A 15,786-nucleotide genomic window follows, 5' to 3' on the forward strand; every position below is an offset into this window, starting at 1 on the left:
AACGCAGTCACTCTTGAAGGCTATCATGACTCAGTAGTATTGCTGGGTTGTGACTTGGAGTTTTCAGTCAGGATGGAGGGAGCAGCCCCCATCACTATTGGTGACCGGAAGTCAAGGTCCAGAACCTGGGTGTTTCCTGGGCTCTAATTGGCTGATACGGAGGCCTCTGTAAGGGAGGGGTCATTACCAAAATCTGTCACCAAGAGGGGGGATACATGTATCTGAAGAGAAATCTGGGACCTTTAGGCAGGATTTTAGGATACTTAGCGATGGACAGACACTGGAAAATGGTGGAACAGCCACCAAACAGGAAAACAAAACTGACCACCAAGACAAACTGACTGCAGTGGGTCTAATGATCTTCCAAAGGAATCCAATGTCTTGGGGAATGCTGGGGAATGGTGGTACTAAAGGAAATTTCACAAATTGGCCACTATCGGATTAAATAGATTCCAACTGTCCTAGAATGTGCAGGAACAGTGTCTGGGATCCTGTACACCCATCACAATTATTATCCCAGTGATGGACACCAATGTAAGGGAGGGTGGTCCCTTTGGATTTGGTACAGGGTGGCCAAAACCAAGTTCTTGGCCCAAAGGATACTTATTATCCTGGAGGCAGAAGCAGGAGAAAGGAGTTTTCAAAGGCAGCAGCTGCGGCCACAGCAATAACAGCAGGTGTTTCTGCATGAGGAGGTTTATTTAGCAAGGGGGGAGAAGCGTAAAAAGAGAAACCTGTCCATACTATGTTTGCCATGCTCGGGCCTGTTTTTTGTTTGCTTTTGTTTTGTTTTGGTTTGGTTTTGGGTGTTTGTTTGTTTTGTTTTGTTTTGGGTGTTTTTTGGTTTTTTGGGGTTTTTTTGTGGGGTTTTTTTGTTTTTTGGTTTTTTTGGTTTTGGGTGTTTTTTTGTTTTGTTTTGTTTGTTTGTTTTTGTTTTGTTTTTTGTTTTGGTTTTGGGTGGGTTTTTTTGTTTTTTGTTTTTGTTTTTTTTTTTGGTTTTGTGTGCTTTGTTTGTTTGTTTGTTTTTTGTTTTTTTGGTTTTGGGTGTTTTTTGTTTTGTTTTGTTTTTTTTGTTGTTGTTGTTTTGTTTTTTGTTTTTTGGGGAGAGTTTTTTGGTTTTTTGTTTTTTGTTTTTGTTTTTATTGGTTTTGAGTATTTTTGGGTTTTTTTTGTTTTATGTTTTTGTTTTGGTTTTGGTTTTGGGTGTTTTGGGGGGTTTTGTTTTGTTTTTTTGTTTTTTGTTTTTGGGTTTTTTTTTGGTTTTGGGTGTTTTTTTGTTTTTTTGTTTTTTTGTTTTTTTGTTTTTTTTTGGTTTGGGTTTTTTTGTGTTTTTTTGTTTTTTTGTTTTTTGTTTTTGGTTTTTTTTTGGTTTTGAGTGTTTTTGTTTTTGTTTTTGTTTTTTTTTTGTTTTGGGTGTTTTTTGTTTTTTGTTTGTTTTTTGTTTTTGTTTTGGTTTTGGGTGTTTTTTGTTTTTTTGTTTTGTTTTTTTTGTTTTTTGGTTTTTTTTTTTTTTTGGTTTTGGGTGTTTTTTGTGTTTGTTTGTTTGTTTTGTTTTTTGGTTTTTTGTTTTTTGCCGTGTCAGGCCTGTGAGAATCCTTCACCTAGGAGCATGTAGTAGTTCGAACGAGACTGAAATCCATAGCCTAGTACACTTGCATATTTTGGCCCCAGTTGAAGGATCTTTGGGAGGATTAGCAGCTGGGTTTCTGTTGGAGGAAGCCTGTTGCCAGGGGCAGGGTTTGAGGTTTAGGAAGTGAACGTTGCCCGTTGTCTCCATTTCCTGTGCAGAGAAATCTAAAAGGAGATTGATCAAGTGGCCGGTTCACACCGACTGTAACAGGACCGCACTGGTTCACACTGACTGTAACAGGACCGCACCGGTTCACACCGACTGTAACAGGACCGCACCGGTTCACACCGACTGTAACAGGACCGCACCGGTTCACACCGACTGTAAAAGGACCGCACCGGTTCACACCGACTGTAACAGGACCGTACCGGAATGCCTTTCACTGAGACAGTCATCCAAGAGATTCACAGACTTTCAGATCTTGCCCCAGCAGGTCTGCCACACACAGTCACCAAAGACACAGCGAACCTGCTCCCCAGGGTGAGACCCACTGTGATTTTCTATACTTCATGTGAATACTCCACTCTCATAATCACCACCTATTCCTGAGTTTGAATTCCCAGAATTCTGTGTTTCTTAGGGATTTACAGCCCATTTGGCATAGGAAGTCAGGATATGTTAATTTTTTTTTTATCTTGTAACTTCCCCTAGAACACTGAATTGTACCCCATCCTGAGCTCATTTCTCTGTGACCCACGGTTCTTTGAACAATCAGACACCTTCAATCCTGACCACTTCCTAGAGGCCAATGGTTCACTGAAAAAAGGAAACTTTTCTACCCTTCTCCATAGGTGAGACCGACCTGTGATTCCATTCCTAGATATCAGAGGGCAGGCCCAGCCTCCTGGACAAAACAGATATAGCTCCCTGCTTGCTGAGCTATTCCAAACATCCCATTTACCCAGACTACCACACATTAGGAAGAGTTTGGGGAAATATTTTAGAACTTCTAACCTGAGCAAATCCATTTTCTATTTTCTTTGATAACTAGACTAGACTAAAACTTTTTTAAAGAAATAAAACGATTTCTTGATCAAATGCCTGACAAAGCAAAATCATTATGGAGAACAAAATGACCTCAGTGCAAAGGCAGGTTTCTACTGCTGCTAATTATATATATATATATATATATATATATATATATATATATATATATATATATATATATAGAGAGAGAGAGAGAGAGAGAGAGAGAGAGAGAGAGAGAGAGAGACAGAGAGAAAGAGAGACAGAGAGAGAGACAGAGGGAGAGAGACAGAGAGACAGAGAGAGAGAGACAGAGAGAGAGACAGAGAGAGAGAAAGAGACAGAGAGAGGGGGGGGGTGGAAGCACAAAGTATTCCCTTGTCAGAAAGTTCAATATATCTTTAAGCCAACACAGTAGTTCCTATGTAAAGTCCTAAAAATGGCAGAAGATAGCTTCTTCATTTTAGAAACTGTAATGACCTGAATACTCCATCAATTCATTTTAGTTTCACCGAACCCATTAATTCTGTTAACTTTCCCATGAGACTTACATTTAATTTTTCCCTTTTTCCCTTTTATTACAAACAGATCCTTTTCTCACACTTTCTTTTTCACTCCCTCTGCTCTTCCCAACCCCCCCACCTCCTCTTCTATCTGGATCCACCCCCTTACTGTCCTTCATTGGAAAGAAACAGGCTTCTAAGAGGTAACGAGATCCCATAACCATTTCTTTCCATCTATTTCCTTGAAATGTGACTTCTTTTTGTTTTTGGCCAGCGGTCTCAACCTTCCTAATGCTGAGACACTGTAACACAGTTCCTCACGTTATGACACCCGCAGTCATAACGCTACTTTTGTTTCTACTTCATACTGTAATTTCTCCGCTGTTATGAGTTGTACTGCAAATGTCTGATCTGTAGGATACCTGATATGCAGTCCCTTAGAGGGTTACCACCTACAGGGTGAGGACCAATAATGTTCTAGAGGTCTCAGGTGTGTTACTAAGTTGCCTCTACGAGATTGCTCCAGTCTTTATTCTTAAATTGAAGTTAATTAAATAGAAATGTGTAAAAAAAAAAATCTGAGAGAAAGCTACCACCACTTAGGACTTCATTTCTTTGGCATATGTACTTTGACCCATTTAGGCACACAACAAAGACAATGTGTAAAGAAACCCCAACCCCCACACACACACTCATAAGTGCCATGTGAGCTGACAGAAGTCAGTCCAGTCAGTACTCCAATTTAGAGAATGCCATGTTTCTTTCATGTGAGGCTATGGGGACTGTCCCTCCTCTTTCAGTTAGCTTGGGCAATTATGGTTCCGGTTCTGTAATTGGACAATGTAGCAATCACCTGTGGGAGATCAAAGCCATGCTTCCAACCTCAGTCCTGCCAGGTGTGGCTGTCATTGAGGTCCACTGCCCAGCTCTCTGCCATGGCCCATTGGAGCGGATTCACACAATAGAGTGTGTGGAAGTCAGGTGTGTGCATGCTGATGGCCTAGCCAAGCTCCTTGGGCTGGAAGCTCGTGGCTCTGATATTTAGGTCCTGATGGATAGTGACTCCACATGGTTCTCCATGCCTCCCCAAAGGGCCCTGAGGTAGTGGCCTATGCACAGCCATGGGGAGCCTGTAGCTGGCCTCGAGGAGTTTGCACTCAAATGTGCCATTCTTTGCTGCTGTGTGGAATAGCTAAACCTCATAGTCTCTTGTTCCTCCTCCGGTGTGGGAGGCTGCAGACATGATTCCAGGATATCTCAGGCACCAGAAATCTAACCCATACCTGTAAAAACAGTATTCTACCATGACGTCTGCATGGACCTTCGATAACCCATAAATGGCCCTGGGCCTTTGAACACAAGAGAGGCATCGCAGCGTTCTGAGCAGAGATAGGTCCAGAACTCCCAATCATGCTTGGCACAAACAATCTCACACTGTATTTCACTGCAGCATCTAGAGTTTTATGCAATCCAGTTATATTCACATGTCTGGCCACGGACACGCGGGCTTCTCTGAAAGCACTCAGCAGAGCCCTGGAATGAAACAACCAGCTAATAATGTGGCTCACAGTGATCTTCTGAAGGTTCCTATAATCCAAGCTGGCCACATAACCAAACAGGCCATGCGCAGGGGCTTGATTGTGTCTCATAATATCACGTTGGCCTTCACAAACAGATCCCCCAAAAAGCTAGCAAGTCCTACTCCCAGCTGGCCAAGACACCCTGAGATCAACACCCAGGGGAGTTCTGTTTCAGAGAAGAAGGTGGCATGGAAGTTGGCATCTCCAGGCTTGGGAACATGGTGTCATTAAATGGTTCTGGGAAAATTTGTGTCACAGAACCAAATATATATATATATATACATGATGCCCAAAGGAATATTATGCTTTCCCTAAACACTCCCACAAAGGCACAATTTCCTAACAACTTGGAGGGCACAGGGCTTGTTGGGAAATCCCTCCTCCACCTGGAGGCATCCGTAAGTCAATTGCAGATTGAAAAATCACTGTGGGATAGGGCAGTCGCTGTTACCTGTGCATGGGTTTTCAGGATCCCATTGCTTTACGGTGCTCTATCCCTGGGGTTCTAAACCAGCAAGTGCTCCCCACACCTTTGAGAACTTACTGGGTGCCACTGAACCCTTGTCATATACGCCTGCCCAGCCTCAAATGTATTATTAACAACTGTGCTTTAGAGGTTGTTCAAGGTTGGGGGATGAAGAAGAAAAGTGGGAAGACAGAAGAAGAAAGAGAGAATGAGAGACAGAGGGTCAGAGGAAGAGGAGAAGCAGAAGGGACGGGGGTGGGGTGGGGGATGTCTTGCTGTGTAGCCATAGATGTTCTGAAACCAGTATCTTCCTGTCCATGTCTCCCTTGTGTTGGGATCACAGGTATGAGCCTCCATGCCCTGCACATGTAGGATTAATTCTAAATAGAGCCCGTACTCTCGGGCAGCCCTGTAAGATGGATATCTATCTCATCATATGAGAAGTGACAGACACTAAAAATATTGCATTATAAATACTTACATGGCCATAATTCAATCTACTGGGTTATTAGAGTCTGGAGCAAGGATGCTGGTTACCTAACAAAAGCCACAAATTTGCCAAAAAGTGTCCATGAAACGTACACCAACATTCTTTCATTTTACAATTTACTTGATATGTGTATTTTTTTTTTCATGTGCATACATGTGGGCTACAGTTTAATGTGTGTCAGAGGACAACTTGAAGGAAGGGGCTCTCTTTTTCTAGCACATGGGTCCAGAATATTGAACTCATGTCCTCAGGGCTGACGTCAGACTCCTTCCCATGCTAGGGCATCTCACTTGTTTGTGCATGGATTCTTTAAGGTGATGAAAATCTCTTACATTCTCTCTTGAATTGCAGGATGGGGGCAAAACTCATTCTTATCCATGGCAACTGGCAGTATTGTCTAAAAGAGTGTAGGGATAGAACAGTCCAAAAGTTGTATAGCGACCCGGGGCTCACATGGATCATCTCGTGTGCCCACAGGAGAGCGCATTTCTCTTGGTGAAGACATTGTCCACAGCTAATTGTTTCTTTTCCTCACCATTGTGCCCCACATCATCTCGGTGGCCATCCTCATGTCTCCTAAGGAAATTGACCTCACTCCCAAGGAGAGTGAACATTGGAACGTTCATTGGAAAGTTATTCCCAACAAACCAGATTTTCTTTGTGGCCCGCTGCTGTTTGGCCTAAGATGGCTAGGTGTTTCCACTTCTGTAGAGAGTGGCTCATCTTTCTGCCTCTGAGAACACTGCAGGAAGCCAGACTCTAGGTCACTGCCACACCCTCCTACCTATTGTAGAGTCTCGAGAGCCCTGACATGTTTGATTCTCCCCCTGGTGAATTGCACTGGAGGAATCCAGCAAGCAACTGTGTGAGCAGAGGTTTCTCAAGGCTATATCTCATGCCGAGTCACTTCTCTGTTTCATTCAAAAGGGTGCAGTCCCCGAGTATCAGCTCACTCGGCTCCATGTTCTGTGGCGTGGACTCCATACGGTCTGAATTCTCTGTCTGCGTATTGGCCTAATATGTATGGTTCATGTCAACAGAATCACATGGTGTGTGATCTTTGGTGTCTTGTTTTTTTTTTTTTTTTTTTTCTTGACACAATGTTATCTAGGTTTCTTTATTCTGCAGGCCAAGTCACACACCTTCCTGTGATTTTTCTCATGAGCTGTCTCAGTATGCTCTTCCTGCATTGTCACTTTATGTGGGAGCCCTCCCCAACCCAAGTCTCCTGGACTGCATGATTCTTAACACCAACCTCAGCCTCCCTTAAATCTCGGGGTTTTTTTTTGTGGGGGGGGAAGTGTTGTTTGTTTGTTTGTTTTTCATGTGCATAAGTTTTTTATAATTTTAAATAATTTATTCAGACTACATCACAAGTGTTATCCCCTCACTTGTATCTTTCCACTCCGCCTCCCTCCCTCTTTCCTCTGTTCCCCTCCCCTAGATCTGTGACAGAAGGGGACCTCCCCCCTCCCCAATATGTTCACAGCCTGTCAGGTCTCATCTGGATAGCCTGCTTCCCCTTCCTCCGAGTGCCATCAGGATTCCCCACCAAGGGGAAGTGGTCAAGTAGGGGGCACCAGAGTTCATGTCAGAGACAGTCCCCACCCTCCCCCACAAGCATGGAGAATGCGCTGTCCATTGGGTAGATCTGAATAGGGGGTATAAGCTTACTGCATGTATCGTCCTTGGTTGGTAGAGCAGTGTGTGCAAGCCACCCCTGGGTCCAGATGTGCCAGCTTTGATGGTCTTCTTGTAGGGTTCCTGGACCCTATGGGTCCTTCTATCTCCCCATTTTTCTGTACCACTCTCACCTGGAGTCCCAATAGCATGTCCCATCAACTGTCCCAATCCCTTGCTGAATGAAGACTCTCAGAGGATGTCCATGTTAGGCTAATATCCAATTACAAGTAAGTATAAAACATAGGTATCTTTCTGGGTCATGGTTAACTCACTCAGGATGATCACTTCTTGTTTCATCCATTTGCCTGCAAATTGCAAGCTTTCCTTGTTTTTAATAGCTGAGTAATACTCCATGGTGTAAATGTACCACAGCTTCTTTATCCATTCTTCAGCTAAGGGACATCTAGGTTGTTTCCAGATTCTGGTTATTATGAATAAGCCTGTAATGAGCATAGATGAGCAAGTGTCCTTGATGCACAGTGGAGCATCTTTAGGGTGTATACACAGGAGTGGAATAGCTGGGTCTTGAGATAGGCTTATTCCCAATTTTCTGAGAAAGCGCCAGATTGATTTCCAAAGTGGTTGTACAAATTTGCACAGCCACCAGCAATGAAGGAGTGTTCCTCTTTCTCCATATCCTTGCCAGCATGAGGTGTCACTTGAGTTTTTGACCTTAGTCATTCTGATGGGTGTATGAAGGAAAGATAAACCTGGTTTTGTCATGATCCCCAGTGTGGGATCGGAACGGTCTTGTGAGAACAGGTGAGGTTAATCCATTAGAAGACAAACCACTTCATGCGGGAGCTTGATTGTTGCCAGCTGAAAAGTCCCATGAACAGACTCTTGGAGGAGATATATAAATGAGCCTAAAGCTGGCGGTGGGGCCCTTTGGAGATGTAGGATAGTTTTGGCAGTTCATCACTCGACTTTGAGACGCTCCTAGAGAGAACCACTCAAGGGAAGGCTTCGGGGCTCTGGGCTCCTGCTGAGGTTCCCTGTTCTGATTACTCCAGGTTCCAGCAGAAGAAATCCTGCTGATTACGCCAGGAGAATTGTTCCTCTGAACTGATATCCTTATGGTTTTGTTATTCTTTAATCCTCTTTTCCTATTGTTTCGGTTAGTCGGGTTATAAGGGACGTACACTCGGTTAATAAGTTCATAATAAAATATATTGGTTAAGAAAAGTGAACCAACAGGTGTAAGATGGAATCTCAGAGTTGTTTTGATTTTCATTCCTCTGATGACTAAGGACATTGAGCATTTCTTTAAGTGTTTCTCGGCCATTCGATATTCCTCTGTTGAGAATTCTCTGAGAAGGAGAGACAGGAGGCTAGGAGAAAGGATGTCCCCGGTGTAATGTATTTCTTTCTGATACATCTTCCATGTAAAGGATTGCAGAAATTCCTTAAAATATTGTTGGTTAGTGACCAACCATTCAAACGCATAGAGCCACGGGAATTATTTTCCCTTTTATCTATTTACTTATTCTTCACTCCTCCAATACATCCTGACCATAACGTCCCTTCCTCCTATCCCTGCCCATTTTCTCTCATTCCTCCCCTTTCTCCAAGATTCACTCCTCTCCCTCTCCCCTTCAGAAGAGAGCAGTCCTTCCAGGGATAGCAACCAAACACAGTGTGACAAGATACAGGGCAAGACACAAACTCTCCTATCAAGTCTAGAGGAGGCAATCTAGTAGGATGGGAAAAGGGTCCCAAGAGCAGGAAAAAGATTTAGAGACAGCCGCACTTTCTTCTAACTATGGCACTTTGTGAACCGATTGATGCCGTCATTGTAGCAGTGAGTCCATTAGTGTGGAGTATTCAGTCTCTTTTTCAGATCTCCTAATCTCGCCCTTTTGTCGTGTTAGACTGCAGCACCAGTGGCCTCACCAGGTGCCGGTGATGTGTTCGTGGGAATAACTGCTTCCAGAACCACAAATTCAAATTATATTCTAATCATAATCACCTAGTTTACAGTATTATTATTCAATAGAAAAAAAATGGACTAAGGAAATCACTGCATCTTACACCACAGAGTCTACAGGGGGAAGAGAGATATTTTCAGGAAGCAAAAAGGGAGGTCAGAAAGGTTCCTTTAGTGTCAGGCAGCCAGGAGGAGGCAATTACCAGTCACAGTGATGAGAGACCTAGAGACCCCAACAGCTCCTCTGCCAGGATGAAGCCTCTCTCTCCATCCCACTGCTGAGCTGCACCAGTTATCTATCTTTTCTCTTCCCTCACTTCTTTATTCCCATCTGTGGCTGTCATAACCTAGATATTGAAATGGAGACTCTGGAGAAATGACATCTGAACTGGGTTTGGAGTATGTACAAACACACAGAGACACAAACAGTAACACAAAACTCTACCCTGCCACTTGTGAAATCAATCCCTCTTGGAATAAGAATACACAGAGTAAGTCCCCAATGCTAGCATATACTTGTAAGCCATGCACAAAATTTGAATCTCAAAAGCCAGGAGGCAGAAGCAAGAGGTTCTCTGAGTGTGAGAACAGACAAGTCTGTAGAGCAAGTAACAGGAAAACCATAGCTAAATAAAGAAATTCTGTCTTCAAACACCGAACAATGAAAGCACACATAGAGACACACACAGAGTCATAGCCACACACACACACACACACACACACACACACACACACACACACACACAAACAAACACACACACACGTACACGCAAATATATCTAGGGAAACACAGAAGCACATACCCGCATTTCCGTAGATGACATCTTCACGTATGCAGCAGCATGCACATAGGTCCAAGGCTGAGGAAACAAACAGATAAAACTGAGCTGACAAGTGCACACCCAACCCCGGAAATCAAGCTATATTACTCTGAATATCCTTTGGCCCCGTGTATCTGTATCACAGTGTCCTTGGCAACATCTAGGATTGGAGTAAGAGAACAGGGAGTGAGCAGATCACCAGCAGCCCAAGCATGGAGTCTGGGTCTCATACTCTTGGACAGTGATGATATAGAAGGCGGGAACAGCTAAAGTTACATAATGCAGTGGATAGTTGGGTTCGTTATAAAATATATAACTTGAGTGTGCAGAAGTCAACGGTGGTTATACCAGGGCCATGGAGCCCAGTGTCTTGACTCTCCCCACTCTCTGTGCTGGCCTCTTGTTACACTTAGACAAGGGCCACACAAGGCTGCTGTCCACTTCCAACCAGGACTTCCTCCTTGGTCCCTCTAGAGTAACCCCTTGAAGATGGACACAGGAGGCCTCCTCAACTCTTCCATACAGGTGAGATATGCAAAGGGACGGAGCCCTGTGTGCTTCGCCCAGTGTTCATTCTTGGAGGTCACTCAACAGGAAGAGCAAGGGACTCCTTCCCGGCAGCAGGTGAGAGTGTTGCTGAAATAGGTGAGATGGTGACTTGCAATGGGGTGGGGGTGGCTCAGATATGCAGGCAAGCCTTGCTCTGTCGGAACTGTGTGAGACCACGTGCTTAGGGTATGAAAGGTGTTGAGGTATAAGGTATAGAGTTTAGTCCTTGGGAATTGCCTTTTCCAAAGGGGTAAGAAAAATGTCAGAGGCGTCAACAAAAGGTTTTGTTCCTGCCAACAAAAGAGATTATCTTGCTGTGTTCCAGGACAAAGGTGAGGAGAGGCAGGGCAGGTGGTGGTTAGGTAGGAAGGTAGGTACAGATAAACAGTTACAAATACCTTCCAGAATTCAAGCCAAGAACAACAGCATGGTCCATACCAGTCTCTGCTTCACAGGTGATATTCCATTTTGAATTACCACTTGTTTTTTTTTTTTTTCAATAAACATCCATAGCCACATTTTGCATTAAGAAAGATAGTAGAGTGGCAATATTCTCAACTTCCTCCTACATTTTTGTTTTTAACAGACTACCCACCTTGATTCTGTGCCATATTTGTTTATTTTTATTTAGCCTTTAAGACAAGGTTGCCCTCTCTTCCTAAGCTACAATAGAATTTTTTGAATTTTTTATTAATTTATTCATATTACATCTCAATGGTTATCCCATCCCTTGTATCCTCCCATTCCTCCCTCCCTCCCATTTTCCCCTTACTCCCCTCCCCTATGACTGTGACTGAGGAGGACCTCCTCCCCCTGTATATGCTCATAGGGTATCAAGTCTCTTCTTGGAATTTTTTTTAAAGCCTACAAACCCATGAAAACTGAACGATGTTCTATTCGATGACAGCTGGGTCAGGGATGAAATGGAGAAAGAAATGAAAGATTTTATAGAGTTCAATGAAAATGAAGGCACAACATATGCAACTCTTTAGGACACGATGAAAGCAGTGCTAAGAGAAAAGTTCATAGTACCGAGCGCCTTCAAAGAGATATTGGAGACATCCTGTACAAGCAACTTAGTAGAACACCTGAAAACTCTAGAAAAAAAAGAAGCAGACACACCCAAGAGGAGTAGACAGCTGGAAATAATCATATTCAGGGCTGAAACCAATATCCTAGAAACAAACAAACAAACAAACAAACAAAAAAACAGTTCAAAGAAAAAAAAACCCAAGAGGTAGTTCTTTGAGAAAATCAACAAATTAGACAAATCCTTAGCCAAAATAACTAAAAGGAAAAAGGTAGAGTGTCCAAATTAAAAAAGAAAATCAGAAATGAAAATGGAGACAGAACAATGGATAACCAAGGAAATCCAAAGAATCATTAGGTCTTACTTCAAATGTCTATATGTCACAAAATTTGAAAAATCTATATTATGTGGGCAATTTTCTTGATAAATTCCACTTACCAAAGTTAAATCAAGATCAGACAAACAAATTAAATTCACCTATATCCCCTAATGAAATAGAGGCAGTCATCAAAAGTCTCCCAACAACAAAAGCCCAGGGCCAAATAGAGTGCAGAACTCTACCAGACGTTCAAAGAAGAGCTAATCCCAATACTCCTCAAACTATTCCACAAAATAGAAACAGAAGGAATTCTACCAAATTCATTCTATAAAGCCAGAATCACCTAGATACCTAAGCCACACAAAGACCGAAAAAAGGGAAAGAGAATTTCAGACCAATTTTCCTACTGAACATTGAGGCAAAAATATTCAATAAAATACTTACAAGTGGAATCCAAGAACACATCGGAGATATCATCCACCATGACCAAGTGAGCTTCATCCCAGGCATGCAGGGGTGGGTTCAACATACAGAAATCCATCAATGTAATCAACCACATAAACAAACAGGGGAAAGAAAACACATGATCATCTCCTCCAAAGTTGAAAAAGCATCTGACAAATTCCAACACCCTTTTATGTTAAAAAGTCTTAGAGAGATTAGGGATACAAGCCACATACCTAAACATAGTAAAGGCAATATACAGCAATCCTATAGCCAACATCAAACTGAAGGGAGAGAAACTTAAATCAATTCCACTGAAATCATGCACATGACAAGACTGTCCACTCTCCCCATATCTCTTGAAGGTAGTACTTGAAGTCCTAGCTAGAGCAATAAGACAACTAGGGCATACAAATAGGAAAGGAAGAAGTCGAAGGATCACTATTCAGAGATGATATGATAGTACACATCAGTGACCCAAAAAATTCTACCCAGGACTTCCTACAGCTGATAAGCACCTTCAGCAAAGTGGCAGGATACAAAAATCAACTCAAAAATTCAGTAGCCCTCCTGCGTACTAATGACAGATGGTCTGAGAAATAAAATATGGAAACCACACCCTTCACAATAGCCTCAAACAATATAAAGTATCTTGGTGTAGCTCTAACCAAGCAAGTGAAGCATTTATATGAAAAAAAAAAACCACACTTCAAGTATGTGAATAAGGAAATTGAAGAAGATACCAGAAAATAGAAAGATCTCCCATGCTCATGGATTGGGAAAAATCAGCACATTAAAAATGGCCATCTTACCAAAAGCAATCTACAGATTCAATGCAATCACTATCAAGATACCTACACAATTTTTTTTTACAGACCTTGAAAAATCAATTCTCAACTTCATGTGGAAAAACAAAAATCCAGGAATAGCTAAACCAATCCTGTGCAATGAAAGATCTTCTGGAGTAATCTTCACTCTCTGATATCGAGCTGTAAGAAAACCAGAATGATACTGACATAGAAATAGGCTGGTCAATCAATGGAAGACCCAGAAATAAATCCACACACCTATGGTCATTTGATTTTTTTTTTTTTTTACAAAGAAGCCAAAACCGTACAATGGAAAAAGGACAGCGTCCTCAAAAAATAATGCTGTCCTAACTGATGTCTTCATGAAGAAAAATGAAAATAGATCCATATTTATCACCTTGTACAAAACTAAAGTCCAAATGCATTAAAGACCTCAGCTTAAAACCAGACACACTAAATCTATTAGGAAAAAAAAAAGTCAGAAAGAGCCTTGAACTCATTGGTGCAGAAGACAACTTCCTGAACGGAACACCAACAGCTCAGGCTTTAAGATCAACAGTAAATAAGACCTCATGAAACTGAAAAGCTTCTGCAAGGCAAGGACACTGTCAACAGAACAAAGCGACAGCCTAAAGATTGAGAAAAGGTTTTCACCAACCCTACATCCAACCAAGGACTAATATTTAAAATATATAAGGAACCAAGAAATTAAACACCACCAAACCAAATAACCCAATTCAAAAAATGGGGACAGAGCTAAACAGAGAATTTTCAACAGAGGAATAACAAATGACTGAGGAAAAAAAAAAAAAAAAAAACAAAACAAAGAAAAGCTCAGTATCCCTAGTCATCAGGAAAAATGCAAGTCAAAACGACTCTGAGATTCCAGCTTACACCTATCCAATTGGCTAAGATAAAAAATTCAAGGAACAGCACATACCGACAAAGATGTGGAGAAAGGGGAACACTCCTCCATTGCTGGTGAGAGAGCAAACTTGTACAAACGTTTTGGACATCACTCTGCCTCTTTCTCAGATAATTGGGAATAGTGCTAACTCATGACCCATCTATACTACTCCCAGGCATATGCCCAAAAGATGCTCCACCTCACACGGAGGACATTTGATCGACTATGTTCATGGCAGCTTTATTTGTAATAACTAGAATCTGGAAACAACCTAGATGCCCCCTCAACTGAAGAATGGATAGAGAAACTGTGGTACATTTACATAATGGAACACTACTCAGCTATTACGAACAAGGAAATCTTGCAATTTGTAGGCAAATGGGTGGAACTAGAAACGATCATCCTGAGTGAGGTAACCTAGACCCAGAAAGACATGTGTGGTATATACTCCCTTGTAAGTGGATATTAGCCCAACACAGATGTCCTCTGAGAGACTCCACCTAGTGGCGGATCGAGACAGATACCAGGATTCAAAGCTGGACTCTGGGTTTAGCGGTGAATGTTGTAGGGAAGAGTGGGGGATGGGGTGTCAGGGGGGTGGGATTGAAGGTCCAGGAGGGAGCATGAGCTCCACATGGGGACCCACAAAGCCTGCAGGTCTTGGCACAAGTGGGGGTGGGCTGTACAGACTGATGCATCAACCAAAGCCAATGCATACAGAGAACCAAGATCCCCTGCTCAGATGGACTGCTGATTCTCCACATTGGGGAGAGGGGGTTACTGCTGCTGAACCTCCGACATGTACTCAGGTACCCACAAATTGATCACTGTCCCTTGGCGAGATGGAGATGCGGTCTATGCTGGTGAAACCTAATGGGCTGTTACCAGAGGCGTAGGGGAGGAGACTAGGCAGAAGAGGGAGGGAACGGGAAGAAAAGAGCAAGGGGATAACAATCGGGGTGTAATTGGAATAAATTATAATAAATAAAAATATACGTTTAAAAATCCTGGCAGAGCAATGGACAGGGCATTCTTCACAGTTGAGTGGAGAGTGGGTACTGACTTTCACACGAACTCTGTTGCCCCATATTTGACCATGTCCCCTGGATGGGGAGGACCGGTGGCACTCAGAGGAAGGACAGCAGGCTACCAAGAAGAGACTTGATACCCTATGAGCATATACAGGGGGAGGAGGTCCCCCTCAGTCACAGTCATAGGGGAGGGGAGTAAGGGGAAAATGGGAGGGAGGGAGGAATGGGAGGATACAAGGGATGGGATAACCATTGAGATGTAATATGAATAAATTAATAAAATATATTTTTTAAAACTCCAGGCGGAGGAGGGGTTTGTTGCAGAGACTGATGTACAACCAAGGACCATGCATGGCGAGGACCTAGACACTCTGCTCAGCTGTAGTAGGTAGGCAGCACAGTCTCCTTGTGGGACCCACGATATGGAGAGCAAGGACTACTTCTGACATGGACTCTGGCTCCACAATGTCTATCACTTCCCCCTGGCAGGACGGTCTTTCCAGGCCACAGAGGAAGAGGATACCAGTAATACATACGCGTGTTAATAGGCTGAGGTCAGATATTAGAGGTGGAGGGCTCCCCTTTCTGAGGACTAGGGAAGGCAGGGAGATGGGATGAGGGAAGGAGGTTG

At 42.8% G+C, this 15,786-nt stretch overlaps 2 pseudogenes; one reads left to right on the top strand and one right to left on the bottom strand.

The window, feature by feature from the left end:
* The first annotated feature begins 2,002 nt into the window (after nucleotides 1-2,002).
* Nucleotides 2,003-15,786, top strand: part of LOC127203239 (cytochrome P450 2B1-like) — a 33,482-nt pseudogene continuing 19,698 nt past the window's right edge.
* Nucleotides 3,896-10,054, bottom strand: LOC127202943 (L-threonine 3-dehydrogenase, mitochondrial-like; annotated as a pseudogene).

The sequence above is a fragment of the Acomys russatus genome, chromosome 19 (genome assembly GCF_903995435.1).
Source record: "Acomys russatus chromosome 19, mAcoRus1.1, whole genome shotgun sequence".
Taxonomy (NCBI): Eukaryota; Metazoa; Chordata; class Mammalia; order Rodentia; family Muridae; genus Acomys; species Acomys russatus.